Raw genomic sequence first — 22,779 nt, forward strand, 5'->3', positions numbered from 1 at the left:
AGTTCTAACCATTGCTTCCTGACCTGCATACAGGTTTCTCAAGAGGCAGATCAGGTGGTCTGGTATTCCCATCTCTTTCAGAATTTTCCACAGTTGATTGTGATCCACACAGCCAAAGACTGTGGCATAGTCAATAAAGCAGAAATAGACGTTTTTCTGGAACTCTCTTGCTTTTTCCATGATCCAGAGGATGTTGGCAATTTGATCTCTGGTTTGTCTGCCTTTTCTAAAACCAGCTTGAACATGCCTAAGTTATTCTTAAAAGTTTCCCAATAATTAAATCAAATATCAATTTTTTAAAAAAAATTTAAATTCATTAAAATTAAAAACTCAGTTCCTCAGTCACATGAACTTCATCTCAAGGGCTCAGTGAGCTGCCACATGTGGCTAGGGGCTACCATATTAGACAGTGCAGTTCTCAAAGATGGTCATTTTTCCTTATAGACATTTGGTTCGCTAACATATCTTAGTAGGAGACATCAGCTTGAAGTCTGGAAAGGAGTCCCATAACAATACCATAAAAGCCTCAGGTCAGTTTTCACTGGTTTTAATGGTAATAATAACAGTGGCTAGAGTTGTTATTCTATTATTCATGTCTTTTGGCCTATAATATGTGACACACAGTACTTCTTGCTTGATAGGCACTTTAGAGATCATTTGACATTTATTAGCTAAGTTAAGCTTCCTTCGTGGCTCAGACTGTAAAGTGTCTGCCTGCAATGCGGGAGACCCAGCTTTGATCCCTGGGTCGGGAAGATTCCCCTGGAGAAGGAAACAGCAACTCACTCCAGCACTCTTTCCTGGGTAATCCCATGCATGGAAGAGCCTGGGAGGCTACAGTTCATGGGGTCACAAAGAGTTGGATATGACTGAGCTAAGTTAATCTTCTTAGCAATTTTATGAGGTAGGTGAGAGAGTACCAAACTTGCTTGGCTTATGTACCCTTAGTGCCTCAGTACAGTATGTCCAGAACAAAATAAATATATAAAAGTTCCATATTGAGTATTTTGGGCCAAGCAACTTAGTAAGTATTTACATCTTCAAATTTAGAGCTACCTGAAATATTCATTAATTAAAAGAAAAAATACTATTTTTATTTTATTTTTAATCATAATTACTTAGTAAAGGTATATATATGCCTGTTAGACAATGTCCAACTTTTGAATCTTGGCATCATGTTGAATACTACCACCCTCACTTGTTGTTTGATATTAATTTTCATCTTAGTTTTTTTTTTAATCAAAACAACCATTACATATCAAGTTTTGCTAAGGTATGACACTGTTGAAAGAAATAAAATGTAATGTAATGTTGAAACCCAGCCTGGACGTCTGAAAATTCTAAAAATCATGGCATCCAGCCCCATTACTTCGCAGAAAATAGAAAGGGATAAGATGGAAGCAGAGACAAATTTCCTCTTCTTAGGTTCTAAAATCATCGTGAATAGTGACTGTAGCCATGAAATCGGAAGACGACTGCTTCTTGGCAGGAAAGCTATGATAAACCTAGACAGTGTGCTGAAGAGTAGAGACATATCTCTGCCAACAAAGGTCCATATTGTCAAGGTGATGGTTTTCCCAATAGTCACATACTGTTTTGAGAGCTGACCGTCAAGAAGGCAGAGTGCCAGAGAACTGATGCCTTTGAAGTGTGGTGCTGGAGAAGACATCTGAGAGTCCCTTGTACAGCAAGGAGATCAAACCAGTCAATCCTAAAGGAAATCTACCCTGAATATTCATTGGAAAGACACGGTGAAGCTGAAGCTCCAGTATTTTGGTCACCTGATGCCAACAGCTGACTCACTGGAAAAGTTCCTGATGATGGGAAAGATTGAGGGCAGAAAGAGAAGAGGGCGTCAGAGGAAGAGATGGCTGGATGGCATCACTGATTCAATGGACATGAACTTGGGCAAACTCCAGGAGATGGTAAGGGACAGGGAGCCCTGGAGTGCTACAGTCCATGGGGTTGCACACAAAGAGACATGTCTGGGTGACTGAACAACAACAATGTTGAAACTATGGACTACCTTGAACCAACAGCTTGGCTGTATACAGCATGTACTGAGTCTCACTATTTCCCTTGAAAATGTAAAGTATCCTTTTGTAGCCACATGGGTTCACTTAGCCCTCTTGGTGTACAATTTCACAGGTGGTGCTGTGCTGTGCTTAGTTGCTCAGTCATGTCTGACTCTTTGAGACCCACAGACTATAGCCTGCCAGGCTCCTCTGTCCATGGGGATTCTCCAGGCAAGAACGCTGGAATGGGTTGCCATGCCCCCTTCAGGGGATATTCCCAACCCAGGGATCAAACCCATGTCTCCCACATTGTATGCAGATTCTTCACCATCTGAGCCACCAGGGAAACCCAAGAATACTGGAGTGGGTAGCCTATCCTTTCTCCAGGGGGTCTTCTAGGTCACCTGCATTGCAGGCAGATTCCTTACCAGCTGATAAACCAGGGAAGCCCTTCAGAGGTGGAGAGGAAACTAATTATTATTCTTATCATTTTACAAACGGGGAAATAGGAATGGGGTCAAGTCATTTTCCCAAAGTCTCACAATGAGTAAGAGTAGAGCTGGGTTTTGAACACAATGATGTCCATATGTGATTTTTAACAATTCTGTATTTCTGATTCCCAGCCCAAAGAATAAGAAGCCAAATCAGTTAAGAGGGCATATTATCCCCCATCTAGCTGGACATCAGTTCAAGTCCTAGACAAGTTTGCCTTCAGATCTACCGTCTGCCCTTCTTCTGATCTGCTTTGTATTTCAGGGGCGCTAAACTCTGTAGTCTGCACTCCCCAGGATTCTATCAAGGTCAGGCAACAGAAGATACTGACAACAGACCAGAAGTCAGGAGGAAGAAAGAAGTCAGGACATTTCTCTATTTCCTCTCAGTCTCTTTTCTACAATCGCAGCTCTAGCCAGGTGACCTGGTTCTTGAGCACCAGAATTAGCTCCTCACCTTTGTGCTTTCAGCCCAGGATCAGTAATGTCTTCCGACCTTGCTAATTCCTGGATGGCTTCCCTAGTCTGGCTTCTCAGATCTTTAATTACTGTATACAAAGCCCTTCAGTGAGAGAGTCTCCTTTTGTTTCCGAGTCCTTCTGACACTTGCTTATAAATACTCTTTCCAGTAAGTATAAGCTTTGAATGACAGCTAGAGTAGTTATCAAATTTGGACATATCTAAAAATAACCTAGAAGAACTTTTAGGAATGCAGATTCTGGGATCACAGTGAAAACAAAAAAATAGGAGTTAGAAGCTAAGAATTTGTATGGCATGAGGTTGGAGGGAGGAGACAGAAGTAAAGAAACAAATACAAAATTATTCTCAATACTCTTATGCAGCTGAAATTAGAACTACTTAAATCCCAAAGTATATACAAAATGATCATTGAACTGACATTTATGTAAATGATATCATGTTAATATTCAGACAGAGTAAAAACACTAGGACAAGAAAACAACAGGGTTATAATAAATTATTCTTTTAAGATTAAAGAACAATAAAATGGATAGTCTAGCATACACTCACCAGGTAAAGAAATAGAAAATTGTCTCAACCATCTGCAATATAATATTTTTGCACAACAAAATATAGCCAAAATCCTGAATTCTGCACTAATTTTTCCCTTGTTCTTCATGGTTCATTTACTCTATGAAGACATCATCAAATATCATTATTTAGGTTTGTGAACATCTTAAAAAAATTGTTTTGAACCAGCTGTCCTACCCATGTCCAGCCACTTGAGCCATCAGCTGAGGTTCTAGTCATTACAGAGCAAAGATGAAATATCCCCCATTGTGTCCTGCCCAAATTTCGATTCATAAAATCATGAATATAAAAAAATGACTGCTGCCTTGTTTTGTGATGGTTTGTTACATTAATACCTACAGATAACTAAAACAAGCTTTTAGTAAAGTTATTATTTGTTCTTTGAACATGTAACATTTTCCTGGAGAATACAGATGAAGAAACAACATTCTCAGAGCATGTATTTTGAATTAGGTTAAATATACAAAGGTCTGATGAGGAAACAACCTTCTCAGAGGATATATTTTGAATTAGGTTAGGCTATACAAATGGCACCCCACTCCAGTACTCTTGCCTGGAAAATCCCATGGACGGAGGAACCTGGAAGGCTGCAGTCCATGGGGTCGCTACGAGTCAGTCACGACTGAGCGACTTCACTTTCACTTTTCACTTTCATGCATTGGAGGAGGAAATGGCAACCCACTCCAGTGTTCTTGCCTGGAGAATCCCAGGGACGGGGGAGCCTGGTGGGCTGCCATCTATGGGGTCATGCAGAGTCAGACTCGACTGAAGTGACTTAGCAGCAGCAGTAGCAGCAGGCTATACATAGGTCCGTCTAGTCAAAGCTATGGTTTTTCCAGTAGTCATGAATGGATGTGAGAGCTGGACTATAAAGAAAGCTGAGAGCCAAATAATTGATGCTTTTGAACTGTGGTGTTGGAAAACACTCTTGAGAGTCCCTTGGACTGAAAGGAGATCCAATCAGTCCATCCTAAAGGAAATCAGTCCTGAATATTCATTGGAAGGACTGATGCTGAAGCTGAAGCTCCAATAATTTGGCCACCTGATGTGAAGAACTGACTCATTTGAAAAGACCCTGATGCTCGGAAAGACTGAAGGCAGGAGAAGAAGGGGACGACAGAGGATGAGATGGTTGGATGGCACCACTGACTCAATGGACATGAGTTTGAGTAAACTCTGGGAGTTGGTGATGGACAGGGAGGCCTGGCATGCTGCAGTCCAGGGGGTCACAAAGAGTCGGACACGACTGAACTGAACTGAGACTGATACATAGTTAGGGCTTCCCAGGTGGTGCTAGTGGTAAAGAACCCACCTCCTAATGTAGGAGATGTAAGAGAAGCAGGTTCGATCCCTGGGTCGGGAAGATTCCCCTGGAGGAGGGCATGGCAAACCCATTCCAGTATTCTTGCCTGGAGAAGCCCATGGACAGAAGAGGTTGGCAGGCTACAGTCCACAGGGTCACACAGAGTTGCACAAGACAGAAGTGACTTAGCACATGCATAGTTAGGATGAGCTTTCAATGGTCAGGAAAATTAATGACTTATTTTATATATTGCTACTATAACCTACCTGGAGATCCCAGAGTGCTATTCTTAATTTGAAATAACCTTAATATTAAAATATTAAAATTTGCTTCAGCATTTGAATGCTGTAAAATCAATGGAAGGAAACTAGAATAAAACATTTTCCCTCTCAAAAAAGTGGCTGAAATGTTAACAGTATGATATATATCATTTTATTAAATCAGATAGGAAGATAAAAGGGTCTACAATTGTAGCAATTCAGAGACGCAAACACACTGGTTTATGTTTTTAGATATTCTTTCCCTCTTGAACTATTTTAACTGTACCAAATACCATATTGCATAAACTTCTATTGCTAAGAGAGAAAAAGTGTCACCAAAAGAAATCATGAGACTAATTCTAAACACAGCAATACTTCTGTAGCTAACTTAATACTCCACTTGAAGCACATCTGCAAGGAGACTGCTCCACTTACACCAGTGATGATATCAAAACGTCATACATTTTAGGAACTACTCTTTGGCATTTATTTTCAAAATCATCCAAAATCCCTCTAGAATGCAAGTTTTAAAATATACTATTTTTTTAATATAAATTTATTTAATTGGAGGTTAATTACTTTACAATATTGTATTGGTTTTGCCATACATCAACATGAATCCACCACAGGTATACACGTGTTCCCCAACCCAAACCCCCCTCCCTCCTCTTATTACCACACTGCTTCTTCTTATCCTTTAACTGTGGCACAGAATTATATTTTTTTCTCAATAAGGTCTCCGATTAGTAAAGAAATCATAAAACTACGTGTAATTATTCTTGTCCTTTAAGCTTAAGCCACGTTGCCTCTTTCAGAAGAACAAGCACTCACTCAACCTAGGTTAACAAAGTTATTAAAGTAACATGATGTCTAGAAAACAATGTAAGAAATTTGGTGTCTGCCAGTAACCAATTCTTACAGGAGACTGGACTAGATCTGTGAGATCCGGTTCTCAGTCTTAGAGCAGCCTCAGAGAAACTCCAGGCTTCACAGGGAACATTTTGAAAATCACCAGTCAGATCTCTAGAGGTCCTTTCCCCTAATTCTTCAAGAGTGTTTTGGTTTTTTAAAAAAATATCTATTTTATCTCTTGGAAATAAAATAGTTATAGAGAGTTTAAATAAGGTAAAACTAAAATTTTATCTACCAAAAAAAAAAAGGAAAGACACCGATGAAAGTAAAAAGCAATAATATAATGGGCAAACACAGAAAAGGAAAATACCACACAACTTTACAACCTGATGAAATCCTTTTTCTTACATTTGAAGAAATGAGCATTTTTATATTCTAGGATGATGCTGTCTAAATTATCACTGACTAAAGTTTACTATTTGGAAGTAAACTTTAGCTCTCTTTCTAGGATAATTTTTTGCATATTAACAGTATATTTGAGATGTTCTAGTTCAAAAAACAAATTTTGAGCACCGAGAATACAGAGGTGAATAAGACATCATTTCTGTCTTTGAGTTGCTCATACTCCAGGGTACAGATGGTGCAAAGCATGAGAGGAAATCAATAAATCTAAATATAGTAACAAGAATTTTGATATGAATATCTAAGAACAATTGACAAACAAGTGCATGCTAAAACATACATATTAGTGCTCTTCTATCAAGTACTTGGTTCTGACATTCTCACAATTCTAGTGAAAAATGCAATTTTAAACAGTTTTATTGATATTATTTTAATAGCTCCCTGTCTTAGCTTCCTTATTTCTGCCCTTGGCCCCTTGAGAGTACTCTCAACATAGCAGCCAGAGTGATGCTTTGAAAACATGTCAGACAATGTCATTCATTCCTGTGCTCAAAATCTGCAATGACTTTCCATTTTACTCAGAATAAAAGTCAAAGCTCTTACAACTGCCCACAAAGCTCTGCCTGATCTGTCATGTGAGCACCACCACCCTCCCTCCCATCTATTAGCCTTCTGACATCATCTCTTACTCTTAACTGTTACTTGCTCATTATCTACTTCCCATATGGACTTCCTGGCTTTTCCCTAAACACATCGGGCATGTGTGGTATAACCTTCATGCCTTTGCCCTGCCCTGGCTGCTGCTGCTTGTCAATGCTCATTCTCTCAGACCTATTGTGTGCTAATATCTAATGCTTTCTGCATCTCTGCTCAAATGTCCCATTCCTAATGAGACCCTCTTTACCCTACTGAAAACAGCAACTAGCTTTGTTTACATTCCCCCACATTCTCAATCCCCTTTGTTCTGTTCTGGTATTTTTCCAGGGTACCTATCACATTTCTCACATAGACAATTTACTTTTATTTATTATATGTTGTCCGCTGCTAGGATTAACTTCCATGGGGGCAGGGCTCTTTGTCTGATTTGTTCACTGATTTAGCCCACGCACAGAGAAAATTGCCTGGCACATTGTAGGGGTTCAACAGATATATGTTGAACAAATGAGCAAATTATCATGTTTCTAGAATGCTATTTCAAGAATACAATTTCCAGAGCTGAAGCTGAAACTCCAATACTTTGGTCACCTGATGAGATGAGCTGACTCGTTGGAAAAGACCTTGATCCTGTGAAAGACTGAAAGTTAAAGGAGAGGTGGGCAGCAGACGATGAGATGGTTAGACAGCATCATGGACTCAATGGACATGAATTTGAGAAAACTCCAGGAGATAGTGAAAGACTGCGTGCTGTAGTCCATGGGGTCACAAAGAGTTAAACACACATAGAGAATGAACAATAACATTTCCAGAGTATATTACTATTTTGAGAAATCCGATAAATTCCTTCAAAATATACCTTTTGCTTTCTGATATTTATCTTGCTAAATAATTCCATTTGGCTTTTATTGTTTTTCAAGTTTGGGATGCATCAGCAAATTAATAATGTTCTCTACCATTTTATCACCAACTTTCTCAAACATATCTTTTCACTCATCTCTCTCTAATTGTTTCAAGCACACTTGGAATACTGAAATAGAAAGGAGGTGAGAGAGTCAATTCCTACATAGGTTGATAAGGAGTCCAGGGTTCCCTAGGAGGAGAAAGGAGTCTGGAGCTTTCCAGAAGGAGAAAGGTGTCTGGTGCTCTCAAGAAGAAAAGGACAAACATTTTTTTTCTACATTGCTTTGTCCTAGTCAATACAACAAAGTATCGTGCTCAAGGATGTTTCTTCCTAACAAGAACTTTCTGACTAATCTTGTTATTTTAAGACTTATATCGTGGAAGTGGGTCTGGTAATACCTTTCTATCGTTAGTTTCAACCTTGTTAATTTAAGATGTATGTTGTGGGAGTGGGTCTGGTAAAAGTATATAAGGCCTTGATAAGACTAGTGAGTAGGGGCACTCTCTGTTCCCCTTCTGATATCTATGTCAGAAGCTTTTTCTGTTCCTTTTCATACTTTTATAAAACTCTGCTACACAAAAGCTCTTGAGTGATCAAGTCTGGTCCCTGGTCCCAAAAGTAAAATGGAGGTGTGCACAGAGCAGACTGGAATGATCAAATTTGTTTTTAAAAAAGGAAAACTTGTCCTGGTAATGAAACTAGGATATGATGGCAAACTGATCTGGCATGGTATTGCTAAGGTGGTAAATGGGGCCAAAGTTTATGTATATACAGGATTTCTAGTGGAAATTGTAGGGCAAATAAAAAAGAGAGAAGATTCTTTTTTCAAATTAAAAAATGTATTTTATTTTGCCTGAGCAAATAGAAAAATACAATCGCCCTGAACAGATGGTTAGATTCAAGGCAAAGCAGGTTTTAAGGGGAAGATCAAGAGCTTTGGATGTGTTAGATTTGCGATTTCTATTAGACAGCCAAGTAGAAATGTTGACTAAGCAATTGGAGGAAAATGTCTAGAGATAAAAATACAAGAGTCAACAATGGGTAGATAGTTTTAAAAGCTCTGAGACTGAATAAGATTACTGAGGGAGTCAGTGTAAATAGAAAAGAGGCCTGCAGAATGATCCCCAGAGAAGCATAAATATAATGGGAAGGTAAGAAGGAACTTCTAAAGGAGTTTGAGAAGAACTAAAGAGGTCCTTGATGAAAGTGAAGGAGGAGAGTGAAAGAGTTGGCTTAAAACTCAACATTAAGACTAAGATCATGGCATCTGGTCCCATCACTTCATGGCAAATAGATGGGCAAACAATGGAAACAATGACAGACTTTATTTGGGGGAGCTCCAAAATCACTGCAGATGGTGATTGCAGCCATGAAATTAAAAGACCCTTGCTCCTTGGAAGAAAAGCTATGACCAACCTAGACAGCATATTAAAAAGCAGAGACATTACTTTGCCAACAAAGGTCCATCTATCAAAGCTATGGTTTTTCCAGTAGTCATGAATGGATGTGAGAGTTGGACTATAAAGAAAGCTGAGCGCCAAAGGACTGATGCTTTTGAACTGTGGTGCTGGAGAAGACTCTTGAGAGTCCCTTGGACTGCAAGGAGATCCAACCAGTCCATCCTAAAGGAAATCTGAATATTCACTGGAAGGACTGTTGCTGAAGCTGAAACTCCAATACTTTGGCCACCTGATACGAAGAGCTGACTCATTTGAAAAGACCCTGATGCTGGAAAAGACTGAAGGCAGGAGGAGAAGGGGATGACAGAGGATGAGATGGTTGGATGGCATTACCAATACTATGGACATGAGTTTGAGTAAGCTCCGGGAGTTGGTGATGGACAGGGAAGCCTGACATGCTGCAGTCCATGGGACTGCAGAAAGTCAGATACGACTGAGCAACTGAACTTAACTGAACTAACAGGGAGGAGAAAAGCAAAAGGATCCAAATAATATAGTTTGAAGGAGGAGGAAGTGGGAAACGGCATCACACGATGCTGACAGTTCAAGTAAGAAATTAGAATTCACCATTGAATTTGGTCATGTGGATATCACTGGTGTGTGATAGGAGGAGTTTTGGTAGAGTTGGAAGGTGGAGCAGGTGAAAACATTACTTGGGTAAATCCAAGTAAGAATGGAAAAAGAAGTTCAACACTGAATCTAGACAGATGATGGAATAACTATAACAGAGAAGTGAATACACGACTTACGTATTTGTACTTGAATGTTAACTTGGAGACTGCCTCCAAAATAATAAAAACAGAAGATTCAACTGCTATGGTAACAATAGTTAAGATTTATTTAAATAATTAGGCATTATTTTCTCACTTATGATACTTCATTCATCATGAAGATGATGTGACTGACAGAGTAAATTACCAAAGTCACATAGTTAACGGGAGGAAAAAACTGCAGGTGGTCTTGCCTTCCAAAGAGACTTTCATTCTTCAGGTTAAAAAGAAATCATCCACAATCTATATGAGTATTTGTATGCCGCAGGGTGCGGATGGGGGAAGAGCTTTATGGTTCAGATGGATATAGAAATTTAATACCTAGATGTAATTATTTATATGAGCAAAATTATTTTTAAAATATTTTTTCTTATTCTCTATTATTTTACTTGCTTTTAAAGAATTCTAATATTAATATTCAAAGTTTTAGTCTGCTTTTAATTACTACTATCTACATTATTTAATCAGTAAGGCAAATACTTTGTGTCCTAATCTAAAATAGTCAGAAGCAGAGAGGAGAATGGTGGTTGCCAGGTACTAGGGGAAAGGGTAATTGGGGCGATATTAGGCAAAGGGTACAAAGTTTCAGTTACACAGGATAAGTAAGTCTTAGACATCTACTGTGCAGCACAGATCCTCTGGTAAACAATATTGTATTACATACTTTGAAGTTTGCTAGGAGGGTGGATCTTATGTTAAGTATTCTTATCACAGAATAATAATAATAAATAAATAAATGGAAATAAACCTTTCGAGGTAATGAATATGCTTATGGCACAGATTGTGGTGATGTTTTCAGGGATGCATACTTATCTCCAAATTCATCAAGTTGTATATGTCTAATACGTACAGGTTTTAAAATGTCATTCATCCTTCAGTAAAGTGGTTTACAAAAAATACTTTGTGTTATAAAAATAAGTACAAAGAAGTATTCTTGACTTATAATGTGCTCCTTTTGGGGTATTTATACTCATTGCATTTGATAATATAAATTTAAATTTTAAACCACTTAAAACCATATTCATAATACCAGATGTGGTTCCTTAATGTGAGAAATTTAGATTGTTATTAGGGATATAATAAGAAATAAAGACTGATTTTGGTTTCCACTTGAATTCCTTCCATACAGGTACAAAACTTTGAAATTCCAAGCTTAGACTAGTTCTTATTCTATTTTTCTTCATGATGCGTATGCTGCTACCTTAATAAGGAGAAAAAAATGGGTCAAGCCCTGTTAGATATTCAGAGTGTGGGTGGAAATCCTTTGACGAGCTTTCTGGGGATGCCTCTTAACATGGGAATTGCTGTTGAGATTCCATGAGAAAAAGATAAAATTCTGTCAGTGGCAATATCTCTTACAAATAAACCCTTTCACACCCACTAAAAAAAGGTTAGAAAGGTGCCTGAAATCTAGCAATTAACCAATATCATCACAAAATTTTCATGCAGAAAATCCTACGCTGAGCCTACACATTGCACACAATATGTTCCTTTTAATATACTTGCTGATAAGAAAAATAATTCTCTAAGATATAAAATAAGTACGGGTGTTAATACAAAAAATATTTTCTACATTATTCTATGTCTTCTGAGAGCCTCAATTATTACATGACAATTTACTGTCATACAATTAGCTTTTTTTCTTTCAAAGATATGATTATTTTTGTTTTCAGGGGTTTGACATTTTAAATCTGAATTTTTCAATTTCAGTGAAAGGAAAACAGAATACCATGAGTGGAGGATGGAATAAAGTTTCTTACAACATATAGTATCTAAAGACATAATGGGAATATGTATATTCTCATAGAGGTTCCTTAGGTGTGCAGGACCTCAAGTGGTTTTTATATAGTAAAAGCTAGTAATAAGGGCTCTGAGTTCATTGGAAGGTATACTATATTTAATCAAAGTTTATTTCTGTGAGAAAAACTGTATTTAATGAGGAGTTGAGTCTGCAGTTAGCCCCTTAATTCTCTTTGGAACCTAGATCTAGACTAACAACATTACTTTAAATAGTGGTCTGGAGATTTTACAAGTTCTATTTACATTATGGAAATGCTATTTACAGAGCTGGACTGTGAAGAAGGCTGAGCGCCGAAGAATTGATGCTTTTGAACTGTGGTGTTGGAGAAGACTCTTGAGAGTCCCTTGGACTGCAAGGAGATCCAACCAGTCCATTCTGAAGGACATCAGCCCTGGGATTTCTTTGGAAGGAATGATGCTAAAGCTGAAACTCCAGTACTTTGGCCACCTCATGCGAAGAGTTGACTCATTGGAAAAGACTCTGATGCTGGGAGGGATTGGGGGCAAGAGGAGAAGGGGACGACAGAGGATGAGATGGCTGGATGGCATCACTGACTCAATGGATGTGAGTCTGAGTGGACTCCGGGAGTTGGTGATAGACAGGGAGGCCTGGCGTGCTGCGATTCATGGGTCGCAAAGAGTCGGACACGACTGAGCGACTGATCTGATCTGATCTGATTTACATTGTGAAAGTAGAAAGCGAGATAAACTCAGTAAACTGCATCTAATTTTTTATTTTACACATTTGATGCAGAAAATGGAAAATCATCATTCATTAATCTACCCATCCATATGACCTTAATCCAGTATCTGCTACAAAATTTGGAAGATACAAAGTCAGGTAAGACACAGTCATGCCTTACAGAGTATACCATATGGGTGTAAACCAACAGAATAATGTGTTAAGAGCCTGGATAAAGATTGCAAAGGGTATAATAAGGGGATAGAAGAAGGATATTAAATCAAACTGGGAAGCCACTGAGGACTTCCTAAAGGACAAGGTACTTAGTCTTGAAAGATAAGTGGGGTAAATACTGATGAACAGCATGTAGACATAGAGAGTGGTAGGACAAAACACGATGCGTTTATTATGTAAAAGTAGTTTAATACATCATGGAAGGTATAAGGAGACTGGTGTGGAGTCACAGGAAATAAATCTAGAGAAATGACAGAGGTCAAATGCTCAATGGCCTCCTATGGTAAGCCAAGAAGTTTAACTCTATCTGGAAAGCTATGGTTCATCATTGAAAAACTTTAATAATTTTAACATGGAATAAAGCCTGCTGTATGGAAGTATTACTTGAATAGCTTATTTAATTTGATCGGTGACATTTTGTTATTACAAACATTTCACTTGTCCTATGAAATGTCCATAATATGTCCTATGTAATGTGTATCCCTCCTCCTCATAAATATTGATAACAATGGCATTTTATTTAAATAACATAGAGTAAGTTCTTCCATACTTTATAAGCTTATTTCCACAATATCTAAGAGTCCTGGCACTCATTACTCTGTATTGTAAATTCCTGTTTAGTATCTATCATTCATGGTAAAGTAGAAAGAGATTATATTGCTCTTTTTACTGAGCTGTATTTCCAGAACACAGTTTAATATCTCCTCCAAAATAGTTTCTTGAACTAAATGAGCAACAAACAATATTTAAAGCAAAAATAAGAACAGATATTCCAAAAATAATGTAAGGCTGAGTTTAGAATGCATTTGATATTTTCCCTTCCAGGAGATTTATCTACCTGATCTCACTAGTGGTTCACCTGTATATTTGATAATGAGCTGTCTCTTGTGGTACAGAGACACAGTGCCCTAATCTTGGGCTTCTGAGCATTCCCAATCCCCAGCCTATTTCCCTATACACAGCAGGCACTAAAATGAATGTTGAATTGTGCATTAAATTTAGATTGCATTCTCTCAGGAAACAAGAATAAAATACTAAAGCAGATAATCCAATCCAGCAGCTGTTTGTTTCAGTTTTACTTTAAATATCAGACAAAAGTGGGGGTGTAGAGAACAGGAGGATTATACATATAATTACAGCAAATGTATTTTGATTTAATTAGTTTATGATGTTAGAGAAAATACAACTATTGTTTTCATTCTTTTAATAACTCAGAAGCCCAAACATAAAGGGTTTTACTAAAATTTTCTCATATGTAATAAAATATGTCTCTAAATATGTATTGCTTATACAAGATAAAATAAAATGAAGTCTTTCTAGGTATAGTCACTCTTGTGCTGAACAAGCTGCTATTCTTATCCTGGTACCATATGGTTATGTTCAAATGACGTAGGCAATAAAAATGGATTATCTTAAGTTTGTGAAGAGGTAATTCATTTTCACATAGTTATGATAATACGAAACACCATTTGCATTTCAAATATACACGTTGACTTCCATGAATCGGTTTTGTAAGCTTTAAATCAAATATTCTAACTGAAGAAATAAATCTATAATATTATTTGGGAATGGGTGTGGAGATGCTAATTATATAGGTCTACACACATCTACAGTTAAGTTTGTACTGTCGGAAAACCACCACCAAAGAGTTTATCTGAAATAAACACTTGCAGACTGTCTACTTATGCCAGCAATAAGTTAAATAATAAGAACTTAAACCTACAGAAAATGAAAGCAACTCAAAACTCAGGAAGAATCAGCCTTCCTGAATTTTCAGGTTTCAGAATAAGAAGGTGAAGGTGAAGGTGAAGTCGCTCAGTCGTGTCCGACTCTTTGCGACCCCGTGGACTGTAGCCTGCCAGGCTCCTCTGTCCATGGGATTCTCCAGCCAAGAATACTGGAGTGGGCTGCCATTTCCTTCTCCAGGGGATCTTCCCAACCCAGGGATCGAACCTGGGTCTCCTGCATTGCAAGCAGATGCTTTATCCTCTGAGCCACCAGGGAATCCCAATTTTTAGTCCCTTCAGAATAAGGGACTAAAAATTAAATACAGAAAAACCTTCAACCTTCTTTAATGAGGAAAAAGTAGCTTCCGGGAAACCAGCAACTTACGAATAAAGAAGGAGAAAGCCAAAGAACAGGAGACATATAGGAAATTTTTCTGATTGGTTGGTGACATTCATAAATATTAGTTATTTTGGCCTGAAGCCAAGAGTTGATGGAGAAATCAAAACTTACAAACAGTAAGTCTGGGTGGGAGGGAGAGGAAGACAATAATACAGTTCACTGGAGCAGTGACAGTGGGAAAGAGAGCCTGTAATAAAACACTTTGCATCATGAGGAATGTTGGATACAGTCCCTTACCGTAAATTTTAAACCAACTCCGATAGATCCATGTTAAGGAACCAAGCAGATAGAGACTGGAAATAAGAGCCAATCATCTTGGTATACACCAATGAAATTTCTCAGGATCTTAGAATAATGATGATAATAATTATTATAATCATATATAATCATATAAGATAAGATAATAATATATGATTATACTAATTGTTGTCATCATTATGGGTTTAGAAATGGAAGAGGACCTAGAGATCAAATTGACAACATTCACTGGATTATAGAAAAAGCAAGGGCATTTCAGAAAAACATTCATCTGTTTCACGGACTATGCCGAAGCCTCTGTGTCGATCATGACAAACTATGGAAAGCTCTTAGAAAAATGGAAATACCAGACCATCTTACCTGTCTCCTGAGAAACCTGGATACAGGTAAAGAAGCAACGGTTAGAACCCTGTATGGAACAACTGATTGGTTCAAGATCGAGAAGGAAGTAAGACAGGACTGTCTGCTGTCACCCTGTTTGTTTAACCTGTACGCTGAGCACATCATGAGACACGCCGGGCTGGATGAGTTACAAGCTGGAATCAAAACAGACAGGAAAAACATCAACAACTTCAGATATGCAGATGATACCACTTTAATGGCAGAAAGTGAAAAGGAACTAAAGAGCTTCTTGCTGAGGGTGAAGAAGGAGAGTGAAAGAGCTGGCTTAAGACTAATATTAAAAAAAACTAAGATCATGGCATCCGGCCCCATTACTGCATGGCAAAGAGAAGGTGAAAAGGTGAAAGCAGTTAACAGATTTCCTCTTCTTGTGCTCCAAAATCACTGCAGATGGTGACTGCAGCCATGAAATCAGAAGACTTGCTTCTTGGCAGGAAAGCGATGGCAAACCTAGACAGTGCGTTGAAAAGCAGAGACATTACTCTGCCAACAAAGGTCCATATAGTCAAGGCCATGGTCTTCCCAGTGGTCACGTATGGTTGTGAGAGTTGGACCATACAGAAGGCAGAACACCAAATAATTGATGTCTTTGAACTGTGGTGCTGGAGAAGACTCCTGAAAGTCCATTGGACAGAAAGGAGATCAAACCAATCTTCAGGAAGATCAACCCTGAATATTCACTGGAAGGACTGATGCTGAAGCTGAGGCTCCAGTATTTTGTCATCTGATGCAAACAGACAACTCACAGGAAAACTGCCTGAAGCTGAGAAAGATGGACAGCAGAAGGAAAAGAAGGTGTCAGAGGATGAGATGGCTGGACGGCATCACTGATTCAGTGATCATGAACTTAGGCAAACTTCGGGAGATGGTGAAGGACAGGGAGGCTGGCCTGCTTTAGACCATGGGGTCACAAAGAGTCAGACATGACTGAACAATGACAATAATACTGTCTTCTATAATAATTATTATAACAAAGAAACCATAAGTAAGTAAGTGAAGTCACTCAGTCGTGTCCGACTCTTTGCGACCCCATGGACTGTAGCTCACCAGGCTCCTCCATCCATGGGATTCTCCAGGCAAGAATACTGGAGTGGGTTGCCACTTCCTTCTCCAGGGGATCTTCCCGACCCAGGGATCGAACCCAGGTCTCCCACATTGCACGCAGATGCTCTAATCTCTGAGCCACCTGGGAAACATAGCTAATATTTATAAATTTTATGCAAAAGTATTTAATTACATAATTTTAGTTAATCCTCATAACACACCATGAGGTGTGTGTGAGTAGGAACTCATTTTACAGATGAGAATAAAAACTCAGAAACCTTAAGTCACGCTTTTTAAATCCAGCTGGAAAGAGGCAGAACTAAGACTCCAAAACAGGAGTGTTTGATTCCAAAATCCAGACTGCTTTTCCAGCAGTACATATCTGGATATAGTTGGATATCTGTCATATGTCATATCCAGAAGAGTTCAAGGGGGAAGGATCCAGATAGAGACAAAGAAGGTTCACAGATCTTGTGAGTCCACCAAGGCTCTGGCAAGGAAAAAAAAAAAAAGAAAAACCATCCAAGCAGGGTAACTGAAAAGTTTAATAAAGAGACTATTTACAAACACATGACTAAATTAAGGAGAGACAAAAAAGGATGTGAGAAGTATCCTAAAGCTAAGAGGTGAAGAGTCAAGGGCGAAAAGCAGTGACTGAAATTCTCAAGAGCCAGAGCAGTTACGTAGTAGAAGAGGCCTGTGAACAATGAAGTCTGAAGACGAATGTGGTCACTGCTAAGACACACTCAGACCTTATCTCCTCTGTGTTCTGATTTTCTGCCCCTTTCACTAATTTGCTGAACCCAGTCAGAAGTCAGGAAACAAATGTTGATATATCTGTAAAAGTCATCTTCCTGGGATCAAGGGCAGAGAGGAGATCTAAAGACAAATGGAGAGTATTTAGCACAATTGGTAGTAAATCAGAAGAGTAAGGATTGACAAAGAAAACTGAGAAAAGCAGTCCATTTAGTAAATCTAGGATAAAATACCTTTTTGAGCCTGTCCATCATCCCTTTTCTAAGATACTATCATAATCCCCAATAAGAAGAAAAGTTAAATTACTTTCATATACTATAAATTTTTTAATTATTTGATTAAAATGTTTTAGTCACGTCAGTTCAGTTCAGTTCATTCGCTCAGTTGTGTCCAACTCTCTGTGACCCCATGGACCACAGCACGCCAGGCCTCCCTGTCCAGCACCAACTCCCAGAGTTTACTCAAACTCATGTCCATTGAGTCAGTGATGCCATCCAACCATCTCCTCCTCTGTCGTCCCCTTCTCTCCCTGCCTTCAATCTTTCCCAGCATCAGGGTCTTTTCAAATGAGTCAGCTCTTCGCATCAAGTAGCCAAAATATTGGAACTTCAACTTCATCATCAGTCCTTCCAATGAATATTCAGGACTGATTTTCTTTAGGATAGACTGGTTGGATCTCCTTGCAGTCCAAGGAACTCTCAAGAGTCTTCTCCAACACCACAGTTCAAAAGCATCAGTTCTTTGGTGCTCAGCTTTCTTTGTAGTCCAACTCTCACATCCATACATGACTACTGGAAAAACCATAACCTTGACTAGACAGATCTTTGTTGGCAAAGTAATGTCTCTGCTTTTTAATATGCTGTCTAGGTTGGTCATAGCTTTTCTTCCAAGGAGCAAGCATCTTTTAATTTCATGGCTGCAGTCACCATCTGCAGTGATTTTGGAACCCCCAAAAATAAAGTCTGTCACTGTTTCCACTGTTTCCCCATCTATTTGCCATGAAGTGATGGGACCAGATGCCATGATCTTAGTCTGAATGTTGTGTTTTAAGCCACCTTTTTCACTCCTCTTTCACTTTCAAGAGGTTCTTTAGTTCTTCTTTGCTTTCTGCCATAAGGCACTTATCTCTTAAAAATCTAAATTAAAAGATCTAAATCTAAAAGCAATCATAATTTTAAAAATTGAGATGCAACTCACTTACTGTAATATTCACCCTTTGAAAGTATACAATTCAGCAGTATACACTGTAAATATTTTGACTACAGACATCTCTTACTCTGAAACTCAATTCCACTCCCCAACTATATGTCCTTTGTTCACAGTCAGTGTCTACATTTCACATCTGTTTCATTCATTGCAAACAGTCAAGCAAAGTACAGGTTAAGAGAAGGCAGTTTTCAGGGGCTTCCAATTCTCCAGGCAAATTGGGATTTCCAGGCAACAGGATCCTGGAAAGTGTAACTGTCATCTACACATTGGTTTGTGTTTTGTTTGAATCATAAAAACTTACTAGCTTACACATATTAATATATTCCAAGCAGACCTAGGTTCTAGGGGTATGAACATACATTAGACAAATGTATTTCTGTCTTCAATGAACATTTAGTACACAATGTGAACAAATATGTAGAACAGAGCCATATTAGGATAGGTAGTTTTAAAAATTTTTTGATCAAGATACATAGAAATATGATTCAACTGAAATCCCATATACAAAAATATAAAATATGCATATATGCATGTGTGTGCTAAGTTGCGTCAGTCATGTCCGACTCTGTGCAACCTTATGGACAGCAGGCTCCTCTCCGTGGGAGTTCCTAGGAAAGAATACTGGAGTGGGTTGCCATTTCCTATTCCAGGGGATCTTCCTGACCCAGGAATCAAACCCATGTATCTTGCATCTACCTGCACTGGTAGGCGGGTTCTTTATCACGAGCACCACTTGGGAAGCCCATACACACAAACACACATACATGGAAATGATACTTAACTTCCATTATGTAATATATTTTCTATTCTATTCCATTCCACTCCATAAAATGTTGACTAAGACCCCAAAAAATGATTTCATGTATTCTCTAAAAGAATACACTATACTATCTAAGTCTAATCCTCACAACATTCCCAGGAAATAGATACTATTATTATCCCTATTTTAAAGAGGAGAAAACTAAGAAACAGAGAGGTCAAGTAATTTATCCAGTTTTTCAGTGAGAAAATTAGAGCTGTGATTAAAAAAAAAAAAAAGAAGCAGTCTGGCTGTAGAACTTTATAATAAGAAAAACAGAGGTTAAATATTTAAGTTACCAAGACTTGAGGGAGAACTAAATGACCCTCACTGCTGATTACACACAAGGGGTGAGCGAAAGGAAATAGTTAAAGAAGACTACTGCCTGGGCCCACTCACTCAACAATTGAATGACTGTTTCCTGGCTGATGCCATTCTCCCAGAGTGACAAGAGGTGGAGCAGATTCTGGAGGAATTAAAACTACTGAAAGTCTTCAGTGAGAATGCAAATACTCGGCAGGAATTAGGAAAATGGCAGGACTGAATGTACTTATCCTTTTTCTTCTTCCTTATATTGGTCAAGTCACAGAAGTGGGAATACTTGAAGGGTCTTTTAAAATTTAGTGCCACACATATGGACACCTTATCTTCGACAAAGGAGGCAAGAATATACAATGGATTAAAGACAATCTCTTTAACAAGTGGTGCTGGGAAATCTGGTCAACCACTTGTAAAAGAATGAAACTGGACCACTTTCTAACACCATACACAAAAATAAACTCAAAATGGATTAAAGATCTAAACGTAAGACCAGAAACTATAAAACTCCTAGAGGAGAACATAGGCAAAACACTCTCCGACATACATCACAGCAGGATCCTCTATGACCCACCTCCCAGAATATTGGAAATAAAAGCAAAAATAAACAAATGGGACCTAATTAACCTTAAAAGCTTCTGCACATCAAAGGAAACTATTAGCAAGGTGAAAAGACAGTCTTCAGAATGGGAGAAAATAATAGCAAATGAAGCAACCGACAAACAACTAATCTCAAAAATATACAAGCAACTCCTACAGCTCAACTCCAGAAAAATAAACGACCCAATCAAAAAATGGGCCAAAGAACTAAATAGACATTTCTCCAAAAAAGACATACAGATGGCTAACAAACACATGAAAAGATGCTCAACATCACTCATTATCAGAGAAATGCAAATCAAAACCACTATGAGGTACCATTTCACACCAGTCAGAATGGCTGCGATCCAAAAGTCTACAAATAATAAATGCTGGAGAGGGTGTGGAGAAAAGGGAACCCTCTTACACTGTTGGTGGGAATGCAAACTAGTACAGCCACTATGGAGAACAGTGTGGAGATTCCTTAAAAAACTGGAAATAGAACTGCCTTATGATCCAGCAATCCCACTGCTGGGCATACACACTGAGGAAACCAGAAGGGAAAGAGACACGTGTACCCCAATGTTCATCGCAGCACTGTTTGTAATAGCCAAGACGTGGAAGCAACCTAGATGTCCATCAGCAGATGAATGGATAAGAAAGCTGTGGTACATATACACAATGGAGTATTACTCAGCCATTAAAAAGAATACATTTGAATCAGTTCTAATGAGGTGGATGAAACTGGAGCCTATTATACAGAGTGAAGTAAGCCAGAAGGAAAAACATAAATACAGTATACTAACGCATATATATGGAATTTAGAAAGATGGTAACAATAACCCGGTGTACGTGACAGCAAAAGAGACACTGATGTATAGAACAGTCTTATGGACTCTGTGGGAGAGGGAGAGGGTGGGAAGATGTGGGAGAATGGCAGTGAAACATGTAAAATATCATGTAGGAAACGAGTTGCCAGTCCAGGTTCGATGCATGATGCTGGATGCTTGGGACTGGTGCACTGGGACGGCCCAGAGGGATGGTATGGGGAGGGAGGAGGGAGGAGGGTTCGGGATGGGGAACACATGTATACCTGTGGCGGATTCATTTTGATATTTGGCAAAACTAATACAATTATGTAAAGTTTAAAAATAAAATAAAATTGGAAGAAAAAAAAAAAAAAAAAAAAAAAAATTTAGTGCCACAATATTAACATCAGTTTCACCTGTAAGCACGCAACATAATTTTACTTTGGAATGAATTATTTTTAGAATGCTATCAAAATGGGAATGGGATGCTAGGGATCATTAAAGCAAAGCAAAATTTTAATAGGAAGATAAGGAAAAAAAAACTCTATAAGTCTCAATCACCATCAGCTTCCAGGTAGAGTGGCAATTCCTAGCCTTCTAAATGGTCTCAGTGTGAGCTCAGTTTCTCAGTCGTGTCCAACTCTTTGTGACCAGATGGACTGTAGCCCACCAGGCGCCTCTTTGTATGGAATTTTCCAGGCAAGTATACTGGACTGGGTTGCCATTTTCTACTCCAGAGGGTCTTCCCAACCCAGGGACAGAACCCACGTCTCCTGTGACCCCTGCACTGGCAGGTGGATTCTTTACCACTGTGCCAGTCTTACTGAATTCATTTCAGTTTTACCCTTCTCCAACCCAGTCTTCATTCAGCAGGCAGAATAATCTCTTAAAGCAAATATGATTATATCAGTTCTTTCTTTCACTGCTGCCCATTCATTGCTGTTAAAATTTAAAAGCTTTAATCAGGTCCTATGGTTTGGCACTAGCTTACTTCTCTAGCCACTTACTATCATCCACTCACACTGTTCACTTTACAGTCCCTTCAGTAATATAACAGTCTCTTTCCTGCTGAAGATCTTTAAATATTCTGTTCTCACTACTACAAATGCTCCCTCCTTCTTCACCACCCCCCACTCTTTACTTAGCTACCAGTCACTACTTCAGATTCTGACTTAAATGCACATACTCAGGTGGCCTTTCAAGATGTTCTAGACTAGATAAGAACATATCACTCTCAGAACATACTGTACTCATATTTCTCTTAAAACATACTATATTCATTCTAAGACATAAAAACAATTATCTTTAAATTACAAATAGTGGAATTATTTGTGTGCTATCTGTTTTGCTTCATTGTAATGGACAGAGGGGCCAGGCAGGCTACAGTCCATGGGGTCAGAAAAAGTTGGACATGACTTAACAACTAAACAACAACAAAACTCTGTGAAGGCATGGACTATATTTCCTAATCCTCTTGAAACCATTAGAACTGTCAGATTGCCTGAAAGTTACTTAGTACAATGTATGTTTTTCTCCAGGCTTCAGAACTGAACGTTTAGTAAACCAGACAGTCAAGTACTTTCATTTCCTAAAACACCTTG

The 22,779-nt window shown here is 38.5% G+C and overlaps 1 protein-coding gene and 1 non-coding gene across 8 annotated transcripts in view; both read right to left on the reverse strand.

Annotated features, from left to right (window-relative positions):
• Positions 1 to 22,779, reverse strand: part of METTL15 (methyltransferase like 15) — a 271,881-nt gene that overhangs the window by 134,929 nt on the left and 114,173 nt on the right. The gene's annotated exons all lie outside the window — the stretch shown is intronic.
• On the reverse strand, positions 14,810 to 14,881 carry TRNAC-GCA. The gene has a single exon. It is a non-coding gene; the product is annotated as a tRNA-Cys (tRNA).

This window comes from Bos indicus x Bos taurus, chromosome 15 (genome assembly GCF_003369695.1).
Source record: "Bos indicus x Bos taurus breed Angus x Brahman F1 hybrid chromosome 15, Bos_hybrid_MaternalHap_v2.0, whole genome shotgun sequence".
Taxonomy (NCBI): domain Eukaryota; kingdom Metazoa; phylum Chordata; class Mammalia; order Artiodactyla; family Bovidae; genus Bos; species Bos indicus x Bos taurus.